Source organism: Carya illinoinensis, chromosome 4 (genome assembly GCF_018687715.1).
Source record: "Carya illinoinensis cultivar Pawnee chromosome 4, C.illinoinensisPawnee_v1, whole genome shotgun sequence".
Classification (NCBI taxonomy): Eukaryota; Viridiplantae; Streptophyta; class Magnoliopsida; order Fagales; family Juglandaceae; genus Carya; species Carya illinoinensis.
Window position 1 is genome coordinate 40,229,190 of NC_056755.1, and position 14,623 is coordinate 40,243,812.

The 14,623-nt window shown below is 35.2% G+C and overlaps 1 long non-coding RNA gene across 1 annotated transcript; it reads left to right on the forward strand.

The window, feature by feature from the left end:
• The first annotated feature begins 3,400 nt into the window (after positions 1 to 3,400).
• LOC122306801 lies at positions 3,401 to 8,648 on the forward strand. The gene is made up of 3 exons (XR_006241529.1): positions 3,401 to 3,747; positions 8,224 to 8,368; positions 8,482 to 8,648. It is a non-coding gene; the product is annotated as an uncharacterized LOC122306801 (long non-coding RNA).
• Positions 8,649 to 14,623: the final 5,975 nt, after the last annotated feature.

Genomic DNA, 14,623 nt, shown 5'->3' on the forward strand with positions numbered 1-14,623 from the left:
AATTCATATCATTGAGATAGCTGGGTTCTGGTTTGCACAGTTGGCTATACTAGCATATTTACCCCCAAGTCATCACTAATATTTATCAAATATTAGTAAAAAGTAGAATATACTATAATAGGCCACTAAGTAGAGAAGCATGTTGTAGACTCAAGTTTATGTGTTGTTAAAATTGGAAGCATAGTAAAAATCATTACCCAAAGAAAAGATGAATTAATTATAAGTGGTCTTTATATGACCATCACTACTGAGTTTAAAAATGGCCAATAACACCCATTGTTCGTGCTCCCAAACCACATTACCACTCATGCGATGGGATTCCATCAATTGGGCAATTTTTAGTCAATCTCGAAGACACAATAAAACCGGACTTGCTAATCCCCATCCTTCAACCTCTGTTTCAATGTGAACCGATAGTTGTCCTAAAAACAAATCGTGGTTTTCCTAAGTTATGACATACAATTCATCATGTGTGTAGTTTAAATCAAGACAAACTCTTACATACAAAAAATGAAAAGCAAACATTCAACCAAAATCAGTTCTATTGTACTGAATGACAGAGAATGGATCGAAAAGGTAGAGAAACAGAGAGCATACCTCCGATTGTACGGTCTGGCCATCGGATGGTGCAGCAAATGATGGGCAACAAATCACTCTTGGTGGTGATCGGCGGGAGAGAAGAAATACCTCTATTGGATGTTATGCATAGCGGTCGAATGAGAGAGAGAGAGAGAGAGAGAGAGAGAGAGAGAGAGAGAGAGAGAGAGAGATAACCACGGAGAGAGAAACACCAAGCTGATTGCAGGGAATCGAAGATGCTTTCTGGCCAGCGGAAAGAATTTCACGGTGCCGATCGGTGGCTACATAATGGCGCGAGGATAAACCGAAATAGCTGCAAGAGTGACGGCAAGAAATCCCAGAAAAAGGTCTCGAATGAGGGAAACCCACGAGTTGTGCCTGGCCGAAATTCCTAGGGAATGAAAATATATATAGTCTATTTAACATAGCAGCGACATCTCGACGTTAAAAGATTTTCTGAGATGTGTGTCACCTCTTGCGGCGACCTTGCTCGCCGTACGCCCCCTGATTTCCCACGATTGAAGTCACTGCCGGCTTATAAAGAAAGCCGTTAACAGTTGCGGCAAATTACTGTCGCCGTTGTAGCTTCTTCATAGCTGCGGGTCCTCAAACTGCCGTAAAATTATCCCAACTGCGGCAGTTCAAAATAGCTACGACCAAATATTGCCGCAACGCCAGATTTAATAATCACGCTTCATCAACTCCCCGAGAACTCATCTACACATTACGAAATCTTTGAATCTATCGACAGATTTTTCATCGCCAGTGAAAAAAACGCCGCAATTGGACATAATTGTTGTAGTGTTTTCATTAATGAATTAATTAAAAAGCAACTTTAAATTTGGTTTTTGTACTAATTTCAGTACTATATAATATGATTAAGATCGATCCCTTCTCTCTCTCTCTCTCTCTCTCTCTTCTGTGAGGCCATCCCTCATAATGCAGTACCAGAAAGAAAGAAACAATAAAGAGGCCATGGAAGCCAACGTCTTGTAGAAGTTTAATTGACATGCGAATTAATAAGTTTGGGTGTTAAATTTTTGAAGGAAAAAGAAAGCTTTTTCCAATGAATAGTTGATAGGAATTAGGTAGAATGCGAAGCAGTCAACACTGCTACGTAGACCTATCGAAACCTAATGGTACTACTGAATAATTCCCACTCAAAGGACAATTATCTAATCAGGAGGAGGACATGGACCACCTGTATGCGATTATTAGACAAAAAAAAAAAGCAAAATATTTTCGACAGAAACTAATCAGCTTGTCTTGTTTGCCAACAATCATCAGGGACTAACATCATATATATATATATATATATATACACGTCTTTGAAATAAGAACCTAATTTCGATTTGGCAAAGTGTGTTTCTTTTGGATCTTTTGCAACAAGCGAACACTTGGGATTTAGGATGCTTCGGCCTGGTTTGGATAGTAATTAGTTGAGTAGAGAATTCTTTAAGGCCATTTCTCCTTGTTCCTGATCAACTTCCACAACACTGTCCGAAGAATTCCCAACCAGATTGCCAACTTATTGATTTCGTGCCATATAGGAGGAAGGTCATGGATTCTAACCCAGAATCCATTTATTACATGTTGATCTTTTAAATCTTTTGTAATAAGCGAAAACTTGATCGATCTCTGTATCCAAAATTGACCTTAACATGAGCACAACTGTTGGATAAATTTTTCCCATAAATGAAGAACCAAATCAAGTACTTGAAATCATGTGTGATTATCTGATTGGGCCGATCTTAGAACTCAAATATCTTGGGCCCATTGGGCCCAATCAATATGGGCTCTTGGGCTGTAGGGAGAAAATAGCCACCATTCTTCCTGTGCCGGTCAAGGTGAGTGATTAGTTGATTTGTTATGATCGTCTTTCACTCCTACAACTTCAATGGAAACCACAAACACCCACCAACTCAACTCGCCCAATCATGATCTTCTTGAATCAACCCAACTCTCCCGCTATGCTCAAAAGCAAGCTCATTAACGTTTCGGTCCTCGATCGAGAAAACATGCTTGGTCTTCTTCTTTTATTAGCTTTGTATAACTCGCCAGCTTCGACATTGGAGATGAAGATAACAGAGGCTCGTACACAGTATTTAAGTCCGGAGAAGAGATTGAGACGTTCCAACCCAACGGATTCAGATTCGGTTGAGAGAGTAATGACGATAAGAAATTTTACCAAGAATCAGATCATGTAAAGGTCTGGATGGGACCCGATATAGATGTGGCGTGTCCATTTCCATGAGAAAAGATCCGATCTTGAATATGTGACATGTGGTTTGAGCTAGCTAGCTTTAATTTGATAGATGATGATAATATAAACTATAGAGGCCATTTAAATTGTACCGTCAGCTCTTGTAACCCTATAATTTGAAGTCTCTAGATCTATCATTATTCTCCATCCCTTTTCTCTTTTTCATTTTCATTTTCATTTTTGTTATATTTTAGATTTATGTCATGGTGTGATCAGTCAATCCCAGTAGAATAATTCTTTTGCGCTTGTCGTGTGCATGGTATGAAGCCTCAACCCATTTTTTGTTTGCCTTTTAATTGTGGAAAATTGGAATATACTAGTACCATAGAAAATATATACTGGAAATTTTTACCGAATTATTTTTTTATTTTTATTATTATTTTTTACTTAATGATTAAGAAAATATTTTTTTAACAAGTTTATATTTTTTTTAAATATTTGAGGAGTTTAAAAAATGTATAATAAAAAAAATTACATAGTCGATACAAATATTCAGTATGTTTTCTTTTGTGGCTCTAGCATCACTGTTTAATTATTATCTCCAATAGGACCTAGGGGTGTGCATCCGGACCGGTTTTTTTCCGGATCCGGTCCGGAAATCCGGATCCGGGTTAATCCGGGCGGTTATCCGCCCGGATTACACCCGGGCGGTTGTTATAAATCCGGATCCGGTTACGGATCCGGTTTTATAACCCGGTAATCCGTAACCGGGTTATACACCCGGTTACTATGTTTTTTCCCCGAAACGACACCGTTTCTCCTTACCATTTAGATTTTCCGGAAACGTAACCCGGTCTCTCACTCGTCTGAATCTCTCACTCGTCTTCTCTCACGCTCGTCTCTCAAGAACCCTAGGGCCCGTGGCGATTGCATAGCAAATCTTCTCTCTGTGTAATCTAGCTAAGGTATGTTAATCTCTCTCTCTCTCTCTCTCTCCCTCTCTCTCTCGATTTGGGTGGATTCCTTTTTCTGGTTTACGTTTGATTTTCGCGTGATTTTGCATTTGGGTTTACATTTGTGTAATCTGTCTAGGGTTTGCCATTTGGGTTTGCGATTTTGCATTTGTATTTTTGATTTTGCTGGTTGTGAGTTTTCTGATTCTTTTTGATTATGTTGGTCTAGGGTTTTAATTTGATTTCACATTGATGCATTCATTATTTGGGTCTGTGAGTTTGCACTTGAAATTTTCATGCTTCCATTTTCACATTGATTTCACATTGATGCATTCATCATTTTTCATGCTTTCATTTTCACTTGAAATACTTCATATTTGGGTCTGTGAGTTTGCATTTGTACTTGTGAGTTTGCAGGCTATGATTTTGCATTTGTCTTTGTGATTCTGGTAATGTATTTGTTTTTTTGAATAATGGTAGATAGAGTTGGTAGCTAGCCTGAAATTCTCCATGCACAACCCACAAAAAAAAGGTCATTTTATTAGACTCTTGTTAATTAGGGGGGTCATTTCTGGATTTTCCTTTCAGAATTGAAAGAGTTTCAATTCAAAAAATCTGTCATGATGTTTTCTTATATAAACATCATGACATATGATAAAGGGAATGAAACCTACCTACCTACCTTAATATATAATAAAATTCCAAGTATGTTACAAGTCAAGGTTGATGCATAAATCAGTGGGAACCATTATGTTGATTAATTTGAACTTGGGAAAAATTTCGTAATCAACTGATTCCAATACCCCAAAACAATCAGATGGATCAATTTGAAGTAAATGTGGTGTATGATAGTGATATTTGAAGAGAACATAAAATAAGTTGCATTTGGATACAAGAGCTAGAGGGAGGAGATTTGAATCTAAATGATTATCAAAACACATCCATATTAGTTACTAATTCCCTCTCAATTTAAAACCTCTATTGTGATATAGTGTTAAGCTATGCAAACCTCTCAATTTATGTTTGTCATCTTTTCTTTCTTGCTTTTGCAATTAAAAATTCTGTAATCTATTTTTATTTTCAAATCTCTTTCTTTCCCATCGATTTGCATTTGCATTTGGAAAGTTGACTTCTCTCATCGACTTGAGCCACAAACTAAATACAAATCGGAATATTTTGACTGAAAAATAGGCAAGTCATACTGAGATGCAATCACTGCACAATTAAAAGGCAAGTAATTGATCAGGCTGGCTTGAAAGGACTTTGATCATACAATGTTAAGAATGTTCAATAACAGATAATCAGGTTACGAATCTTAAGATGGCAGAGATTTTCAGTAAGAGTATTACTGCAAGAAGAAATTCATTGAGGGACAGGGCTCTAACTGTATTGTTAAAAGCAAACCAACTTGTGTAAATAGAGACTGCAGATACAGTTATGTAAATAGAGACATTTTGCAGCATTCACATTTTACACTATAATGCGAGGAAAGTCAATGCTTCCCTATAGCTAAGAAAGCTGTGGCATAAGTACAGTTTGACCAAAAGTAAGCACATTGTGCAGTAAAAAGTTAAAAATGCTTGAGATAATGTTTGCTTGTAATTATTTCCATGCATGCATGCACATTCCCATGCCCTGCATATATATATTTGTATTGTTGCTGATTTGATTTTTATTATATTTCCTTTTCTTTTCTTATGCTTAAAACAGATGGAAGGTAGTTTAAGTGATAGTATTGGTGGTTCTAGTTCAGTTCAGATTTCATTAGACATGGAGGAAGACACTAGTTCTTTAGTGCCTTCCTCCATAAATACCCCAAACCCCGGGCCCGCACCATCTCTCCCCCCAAAGCCAAAAAGAGCCAAGAAGGCTACCAACCAATCTCATGTATGGGATCATTTTACAAAGATTGAACCCGTTGATCCCATTGCACCAAAAGCTCAATGCAATTATTGTTTCAAGATTTATGGATGCCATTATAAAAATGGTACTTCATCAATGTCGCACCACCTAGGATATTCTTGTCCGGCGTCTCCCATTAGACGGGATAAAAATCTTGAGAAGGATAAATCACCATCACACACTGGAGTTAGAATGGATGGTAGAGGATCTAGTCCTCAAATGTTAGGACAATATGACCGTGAAAAATTAAAGGGGATGATTTCTAATTTGTTTATCCAGTGTGAATTGCCATTCAAGGTTATAGAGCATCCGGCATTTGTTAAACTCTTGGGTTATTTAGAGCCTAGACACAACTTGCCATCCCGAACCACTTTCCAAAAAGAGTGTATTGGTTTATATAAGGAGGAGAAGCAAAAGTTGAAGGCTTTGTTGAGTAATCAAAGAGTTTGTTTGACCACCGATATATGGACATCGGTGCAAAACAAGAATTATATTTGTGTCACATGTCATTATGTTGATCAAAATTGGGTACTACACAAGAAAATCATAATGTTTTTCAAGATTCCTAATCATAGAGGTGAGACCATTGCTTGGATGTTAGAGTCTTGCTTGATGGATTGGGAGATTAACCGCCTTTGTACGATCACTGTGGATAATGCCACATCTAATGATGTCGCTATTGATCATGTGAGGAGGAGCATAAGAGAGAAGGAGTTTACAATTTTGGAAGGCGAGTTTATACATGTGCGATGTGCTGCACATATTTTAAACCTCATTGTTTGTGATGGTTTAAAAATTATATATGATGCTATAAATAATATTAGAGAAGCAGTAAGATTTGTGAGGTCCTCACCGGCAAGGCTTGATATGTTTAGAGCATGTGCAAAGGAGCTGAATATTGTGTGTGGAAAAATGGTGTGTCTAGATGTTCCCACTAGATGGAACTCCACATACCTAATGCTTAGTATTGCTGAAAAATATGAAAAAGCTTTTGTGCTAATGAGAATGAGGGAGTCACAGCTTGCAGCACCTCCATTTGAAGATTGGCAAAGGGCTCGTGTTTTTATTAAGTTTCTTAAAGTTTTTTATGATGCCACTTTGAAAATCTCCGGCTCATCTTACGTGACATCTAATATGTTATTTCAACAAATTTCTACAATTGAGCATAATTTGAACAAAATGGGTCAGAGTGAGGATGATTTGTTGAGGAAGATGGCGTCTAATATGAAACTTAAGTTTGATAAATATTGGGGGAATATGAATAAAATGAACATGATTGTTTATGTAGCTTTTGTCCTTGACCCTCGATATAAGATCACAGCCTTGTCATATTGGTTAAAAAAGTGCAAAGGGGATGAATGTGGAGATAGAATTGAGGCCAATGTAAGATTGCTCATGAATCGTTTGATTGAGCAATATCACAAGCTTTATGGGCTAGATAGTGGAAGATCAAATATGGCACAAGTTTCAAGTTCCTCAAGTATCATTGGTGACGACTTGGAATATGAAGATTTTGATACATCTCTAGATCAATATCTTGAGGGGCAAAACAATTCGGTATTTAGCTCGGACTTAGAGAGGTATTTGTCGGATGTGATTGAACCAAAAGTACTCGAGTTTGATATTTTGGATTGGTGGAAGAGGAATTCATTTAGATATCCCATCCTTGCGGAGATTGCACGTGATATATTGGTCATTCCTATTTCGACCGTCGCATCCGAGTCCGCATTTAGCACCGGTGGACGTGTAATAGACCCATACCGAAGCTCATTAGCACCGGAGACTGTCCAAGCACTAATCTGTACACAAAATTGGTTGAGTTGTGAACCACTTAGTTCTTGGGAGGTGGAGGAGCATGTAGAAGACGTTGCCATCGAAGGTAAATGCTTTTATTTGTTAATTTTGATTTTTTATTGCTAGTTTATCCATTTAACTTAACCTCTACATTTTTTTCTTCTAAAGGTAACCCTCTTCCTTCAACTTCAGCAACTTAATTTAGTGGTTCAGCACATTTGACAAACCTTCTGTAACTGTAAGTATATTATGCTATCTTGAATACATGTATCTTATTTGCATTTAGGATTTACTGTTTGTTAATTAAACTTGAACAATGAACAGAGTTTCTATTACTTCCTACTAGAATTTTACTGGGAACATTGTGTTAATTACACCACATTAATTTCCTGCCAGAGTTTGCTTTGTTGGAGACAAGGGCATAGTGGTGTGATGGTGGATAAGAAGCTTTGCTATAATTGTGGAGAAGGTAAACAACCTTATGTTTGCTTTATGGATTATGTCTTTGCTGAATCAAAATTTTCTGGGTGGACTTCAATGATTGAGATGGGCATCAGGGACAGCAATAAAGATTAGTAATTTGGTAGGATATATTTTCTGTTGGACTTCAAAATTTTCTGTTGGCTTGTTGCTTGTTCTTCTTCTCCTTATCTGTTGGCTTGTTGCTTGTTCTTCTTCTCCTTTCTGGTTTAAATATATATATGCAGTTGAAAGAGTTTGTGATGAACTATGATCAGTTTTTTATGTTTATCAGTTGGGAGTTAAACTTTATACCTTTCTCTGAGACTGTAGGCCAAACTGATACAAAGAGATGGTACTTTCAGACTTTCTGGTGGACCAATGTGACCATACAAATCTCATTGTGGTCTATAATCGATGAAGTTGCATCTAAGCCCAATGGTCTTTCTGTCCTTAGCATGACATTCAAGACTTGCAAGTACGTAAAGACATTAGACATTAAAGTGTTTTTACAATCAACAAAGTGACAAGAACAATATCAGTACTAATATTAATTGTGATATTGACTCCTTTTTTATTTTATCTTTCCAGTCCCCTAAACTCAGTTGATGTGCTCAAGAACTATTTGGTGTCGATGTATATCTGAAACAGATGTAGGTTGTGAATGCATTCTGAGTTGTGAATGGATGCACACCCCTAGATGGCAGGTTGGATCAGCTACCTGTTGATGTGAAGAGCATTGTAATTTTTTTTTTTTTGAAATAGTAGCAGTATTTTAATGTATTATTATTTATTTTGTTCTTTGTAATGGATTGTATTAGTTTAATTAGTTGTGTAATGTATTATTATTTATTTTGTTCTTTGTAAATTTATGTTTTGCATTGAGATGTAAACAAAAATATTATCTATTTTTGCATTTTTATTTATTTTGTTCTTTAATTTACTTTTTTTTTTTTTTAACTTATAAAATCTGTTTAAATTATTTTTTAAAACAAATTGGGCAATTGAAATAAGATATCAGATTTTTTTTTTAAGTGCTATATATATATTTTGTTTTAAAGTCTGAAAAAAAAAAAAAAAAAAAAAAAAAAAAAAAAAAAAAAAAAAAAAAACCCGGATTAGACCCGGATATCCGGGTTTGAAGGTAAAAACTGCAAAAAAACCGGATATCCGGTTATAATCCGGATATCCGGATAAGATCCAGTTATCCGCCCGGATTGGAATCCGGGCCAATCCGGGCGGATAACCGCCCGGGTTTTAAAAGCCGGATCCGGATCCGGTTATGGCCGGATACCCGGATCCGGATCCGGTTGAACACCCCTAATAGGACCCTTGATTTCGACCTTTGGGCCTAACTAGAAAAGATCATCCAATGATGATAAATCAACAGACCCTTGATTTTGACCTTTCGGCTCTTGAATATTCGATACTTTTATTATCTAATGAGTAATGCTATACATTACGCTACTATCTTACTATATATGATGTGGTGCATTTATTACCATTTAATTATAAATAATCATGTAATAAATTATCATTTAATTGTGGTAAATGTGTTATATCTTACTTAGTGAGATGGTAATATGGTGTATAGAATTATCTTTATCTAATAAAAGATCATCTAATAGTGATAAATGTGGCATATCTTATATAGTATATGTGAGTGAGATGGTTGTGTAGTATAGAAATAATGTTATATACCACACTATCATCCTATTAAGTAAGATGTGGCTTATTTATTACTATTCGATAATAAAGAAATATACAATAAATGATTATTCATTAGTGATAAATGTGTCACATTCTAGTCAGTAGAATAAAAATATGATGGTAGTATGGGGTATAGAATTTTCATTTCTCTAAATGTGGCATCCATTGAAGGGAGAAACCCCAAACTCGAACTAGAATCCAATGCATGGAGTCCAAGCATGCCAACAGCAAAGCAGCCAATTACACACAACTCAAAAGTTCAGCAAACATAAGAAGTATTATCAGAATTAAACTATCAATTGGGGAGAAACCAAAAAAATAAAAAACATATCGACGGCAAGCTTTATTGGAGACTCACCGTCAAATAATTCTTCAAAATCATGATCTGATCATCAAGAGAAAGCTGTCAAACGATGACATCTCATTTACAAGATTTAAACTTGAAGTAGTCAACTAGTTAATGTAATTGATTGTAATTCAAATGTTTAAAAATTGAGATAATATTATACCATCTCATGATGTATCCTATAAATTATATATACAAAGGCACTACAGCAGATGATTGACTGGAGGGTGCGCAATTACAAAATCATATTGTTAGAATTATTTAAATTAATAGATCTACATAGGTAATGAATCTTACATTGTATAATTGACACATATAAGGTTTGGATATATATGTAAGGTCCAATAAATCTGATCAATAAAGTGATATAATCGGATTATTGACACATCTCTAAAAGCTCATGATTTTGATTAGAACATGAGCATAAAGTGATATGGGCCCAATTCATGTATAGATACCCATTAAGGACTCATATAATTCCATTGTTTTATAATAGGAAAAATTGGAATTCGAATATTATATATAGGTCATGCTTCCCACTCCAGATTTAATCTTCTTGACTCTATACATCCTATTACAGTGAGCTTTTTCAGAAAGTAAATTTTGGACGTGGAAGACCATATTGCTACACTCTTCCCTCCAATGGCTATTTCTACACAAATTTGACAAGTAATCTTGATGATTTTGGATTTATATATATATCCAACGAGGGGTATCAGAGCATTCTTGTCATATTTTGTGCAAAAATAATGCTTGTAAAATACAATTTAGTATTTTATGAAGTTTTCATTCTTTCAAAGTTTCTTATGATTCGGTTTTTGAGATTTTTTGGATGACCGGAAAGTTTCTCTTGAGCTATTGTGGTGGTTGCCTATGTGTAACCCACCAAATCTGTCAAAAACCCTCCAATTATGGTGGCCGAAAGTTTTTTATTTTATTTTATATTTTCAGATTTTAACTGAAAAGGGCTTCTTGAGGCATGGGAGGACACAAAAAATGTCCCAGTAACTCGGGTCACATAATGTTAGTCCTGGGTCAAGTAAATTGGACTTCGGTTTTAACACAAACCTTGGACTTGCTTTTGTTGGTCCAATCCTTAATAAATATAAGGTGAATTGGGTTAAGTAAGGATTGGGTTTATATATGATGGTCTAGCCCACGTGTTGGGTTCAAGTTATAAGACCATTGTGTTTCATGCTTGTGGGCTGAATTATATCACAAGCTACCCATGGGTTGAACTTTACCCATTTAGACTGGTTAACTTTTGACCTAGTTGACCGGATGACTGACCGTTTGACCCACCCAATTTGACCTGAATTCAGATCTCGGCTTGGATCCGATAGAATATAATATTATTTATTATTTTAATAATTTCTTTTTAAAAAAATTGGAAAAAAATTTATGAATATCTCTATTGTAGACATATTGTTTAATATTATCTTATTTGTATGCATGATTTTTTTTTTTTTATATTTAGTAGCAATTCATACACGTGGCTTATTGAAATTAAAGTGCTACGTTGCTTAAGTGACATCTGTAATGGAGATTTTCTCCTTGGCTTAAAATGTAAAAGTTTAATTAATTGCATCAAGTTACATATATATCTATACTAATATATAAAGTACGAATCGCTTAAGAAAAGTATTTTTGTCTAATATTTTTATTTTCAATTTTACCCTTAATTTTATTTGACAATTACGGTTATTTGTATTCTACTTTTATTCTACCGATAGTTCTTATGGTCTTTCTCCATTCCCACCAACTGATTCAGCTTTTCCTGTTTTACTTCCAATTTTGCCCCTTAATTTTATTGTCCAGTTTGTTGTCTTTGGTGTCGTTTTGATTCACCGACTTGATTTTAATGTCTTTTTACAGTTAAAACTTATCACTTTGTCTGATAAAATGTAATCGGATTGAAATTTAAATGTCAATATTTCTTTCATTCCGTATCTTCAGTTATGTATTCTCCGTATTCTAACCTTTTAAAAAAAATATCCTGGACGAAGTTAATCGTGGATCTCAGCAATTGTAGGTATGTTCTTGTTGTTTCTCTCAGTATTACAAGGATGAATTGTATTATATGAATGTTGTTATAGTGTGTAATTAGATGATTTGCATATGCATATGTCGTGATTTCTTCTGATTTCTTTGTATGTTCTGAGAACACAAAAAAAAAAAACACTTTTAAGAATGAAAAAAGAAAGCCCAGTTGTTCCTCACCTTAAGAGCCAATAAACAACAGATCCAACCGAAAAACTGAAAAATAACCATAAGAAAAAAAAGTTCCTCCACCAAAGAACAGATCCAACCGAGAAACTCAATAATATGCCATGAGAAAAAAAAAAAAAACACCCAAACAGAGTTCCTTAATACACACGAAATGGTGAAATAAACCCACCCAAACAACAAATGCAACCGAGAAAGTCAAAAAAAAAAAAAAACTCCCTTTCAACAAAACAAAAAAACTCCTTCAAAAATAAAATTTCAAAAATAATCCTACGCCCATTTGGTCTTATCTGGTCTCTTTCACCACCAAGTGCTTCCTCCTCCCCAAGCCCGAGGCCTGTAGTCCCTTTCTCTTCCCTCGCACGGATGGTCTCTCTCTTTACATCTCTTTCCTCTCATTTGTCCCTCAGATCTGCCGTCGACGGCAGCTCGCAGTCATGCACATGCACACCCACTACGTTACTATTTTAGATAAAATATTATATAATATATATTATCATCATCTCACTCACTCCTGTCTATAATAAATAAATAAATAAATAAATAGATACTGAATCCACCAACTCCAGCGACTCTCACCCACCAATTCCCACTCCTATCGAGAAAGAATCCAAAACTGATTGCCGTCCTGTCTAACCATGATGCACCCAACCATACGGTGATGCCGTGTGACCTTGATTTGGTGGTGGCAAAGGGGCCATAGGGTCACAACCAACAAAAGAAACAGAACCTAGGGGCAAACAACAGATAAAACAAACACATACCCAACAAACAACAGAAACCCCAATTGCAATGTATCCCAACCAGACGCTTACATTGTTTAGCGTCGGCGTCCTAGCTGCAGGTGGCCCAATCACAATGCAACCCATGGTGACTAAACCGACGGTGATTCTGTTGTGGGTGTGGCCATGGTGAGAAAGAACCCACGGTGACTAAAAGAGAAGAGGGGGAAGAAGAAAAATGGAGAAGGGTTGTGGCAGGTGCTATGGGGCGACAATGGGAAGAGGGATGAGAGTCTGAGTTAAGAAAGCGAAGAAAGTTTGCTTTGCTTCCTGTGCTAAAACAATCATCCAACTTTTCATAAAGGAGTACTCATATTTATCATTCTCGAAAGTCCTTTTGCTGAAGTAAATTAAAATATATATTAGGCACGCATAATGGTTAATTAATATAGAATAAAGAAGACGACTTGACGTGTGTCACAAACTATATATAATTGTAGTGTTATTTTGCGTGCATTAACATCAGAACATCAATGAAAAGCAATTCCACAAAGTAGTCATGATCAAACCCACCTAAGTTGTATTGGAAGCGAATCATCTCCATGTACCAATTGTCAAAAAGTTATCCATCCATGACTATTTTTCCAAACGAAACTAAAAAATTGATAAATGCTATTTTTTTTTTAATTTTTCATCTCGAATCATACCAACTAATAATTGATCATGTATTGTATTTTAAGAGATATATAAATATTATAAGTTAATTACTTAACGATTGACAGGCTTCTAAAAATATATACACATATATATAAATCGGTATGTTTAGAGATGATATATGTATATAATGGAAGATGGAACTTAATAAATAATTGGGCTTATATATATGTTTAACTATATGCCATTAATTATATTAGATTACGAAATTAGTTCTTTTCATTTTTTATTAGTTCTTAATTATAAATAGTGAAATTATTTATATCATCTTTTTTGTTTATCATTAGAATACTTTTCATCAAGCAGCATATTATATATGTAGGCTTTTTTGACACATCTTTGTCAATTGTCCATCACCACAGGCCAGTACCGCCAAAGGTTGCTGACCTGGCCTCCTTCTGAAATAATATTTGAATATTAAAAACCATTGATTCCAAGGCTCTAAAATTCAAACCACCTAAATCGCCCTTACGTCAAAGTGAACCACCTAAACCATTATACTAATAATGCACTTTCAAGTCGTTACGATTAAATATTAATATAATCCCCAGGCCCCATCCCTTTTTGTTTTCCCACACCCTTTTTCTCCCCCCACAACAGATAGTAGTGGTAGTTTGTAACAATACTCTTTTAATATTTTAAATTATTATTATAATTTCATGTGCAATTCATATACCTAAATAAATTATGTGATAAAACATGATAATATAAGTCTATAAACACATGATAATGTATTTTTTTCTCATAGACCCCACAGCATTAACGTCACAACACCAATGAAAACCAATTCCACAAGGTAGTCATGATCAAACCCACCTAACTTGTATTGGAAGCGAGTCATGTCCATGTACCAATTGGCAAAAAGTTATCCATCCATGACTACTTTTCTAAACAAAACTAAGAAATTGATAAATGCTGTTTTTTTTTTTAATTTTTCATCTCGAATTATATCAACTAATAATTAATCATGTATTGTATCTTAAGGGATATATAAATATTATAAGTTAATTACTTA